Here is a 1,846-nt window from a genome sequence, read left to right on the forward strand (position 1 = left end):
AGCCTTCTTCACATTTTGAGTCCCAAACAAACGCTTGCCCCTTTCTAGTCAACATCGTCAACGGTAACGCCAACTTAGAAAATCCCTCAATGAATTTCCTATAATAACCTGCAAGTCCAAGAAAACTCCTTATCTCAGAAACTGACTTCGGAGCTTCCCACTTAGATACCGCTTCTATCTTAGAAGGATCAACGGCAACACCACCTCTTGAAATCACATGACCAAGAAAACTAACCTCTTCTAACCAAAATTCACACTTAGACAGCTTAGCAAATAACTTCTTTTCTCGTAGAACTTCTAAAACCACTCTCAAATGCTCAGCATGCTCTTCTTCAGATTTCGAATACACCAAAATATCGTCAATAAACACCACAACAAACTGATCTAGGTACGGATGGAAAATCCTATTCATATACTCCATAAATACTCCAGGCGCATTAGTCACCCCAAAAGGCATTACGGAATACTCATAATGTCCATACCTTGTTCTGAAAGCAGTCTTCTGAATATCCTCAGTTTTCACACGTATCTGATGATAACCCGATCTCAAATCTATTTTGCTGAACACACTCGCACCAACCAACTGATCCATCAAATCATCAATCCTCGGCAAAGGATATCGATTCTTGATCGTCACTTTATTCAGTTGCCTGTAGTCCACACACAACCTCATAGTACCTTCTTTCTTCTTAACCAATAACACTGGTGCACCCCACGGTGACACACTCGGACGAATAAATTTCTTATCCAACAGATTTTCCAACTGACTCTTCAATTCAGCTAGTTCAACAGCAGACATACGGTACGGAGCCATCGACACCGGCCTAGTACCAGGTACCAAATCAATCGAGAACTCAACTTCACGCTCTGGCGGTAATTCATTCACTTCTTCCGGAAATACATCAGGAAAATCACACACCACAGCTAGATCGCAATTCACCAGTTTATCTTTAGCCTCTAAAGTCGCTAACAGCATAAACAACTCTGCCCCATCTGCTACTGCCTCATTCACCTGCCTCGCTGATAGAAACAAATCCTTTCCTTCCTCAATCTCAGGAAAGATCACAGTCTTATCAAAACAATTGATATAAACTCGGTTACACACCAACCAGTTCATACCCAGAATAACATCAATCTGCACTAGTGGAAGACACACTAGGTCCATCCCAAAGTCTCTACCAAAAATACTCAAAGGACAATTTAAACAAACTGAAGTAGTAGCCACTGAACCCTTCGCAGGAGTATCAATCACCATACTTCCATGCATCTCAGATATCTCTAACTTAAGTTTCACAACACAATCCAAAGATATAAAGGAATGAGTCGCACCTGTGTCAATAATAGCTACAAGAGGAAAGCCATTAATATAACACGTACCTCGGATCAAACGATCATCTGCAGAAGTCTCAGAACCCGATAAAGCAAAGACCTTGCCTCCCGACTGGTTCTCTTTCTTCGGCTTAGGACACTGTGGGCTAATATGACCCAACTCTCCACAGTTGAAACAAGTCACAGTCTTCGACCGGCACTCTGCAGCCAAATGACCACCTTTTCCACACTTGAAACACTTCCTCTCAGCACTGGTACACTCATGGACACGATGTCCAGCCTGACCACATCTGTAACACTTAGCAGGGGCACTAGAGTCTCCCCCACTAGGCCTCTTCATTCCACTCTGTCTCTGGAAACCTTTGCCAGCTGCATACGGTTTCCCACGATCATTCTGATTCTTGCCTTTCCTATCAACCCTCTGCTGATAGCTTTCCGCTCTGGCCTTGGTATCCTGTTCAAAAATCCTGCAACAGTCAACCAAATCAGAAAACACTCTAATCCGCTGATACCCAAT

This window comes from Lathyrus oleraceus, chromosome 5, assembly GCF_024323335.1.
Source record: "Lathyrus oleraceus cultivar Zhongwan6 chromosome 5, CAAS_Psat_ZW6_1.0, whole genome shotgun sequence".
NCBI lineage: Eukaryota > Viridiplantae > Streptophyta > Magnoliopsida > Fabales > Fabaceae > Lathyrus > Lathyrus oleraceus.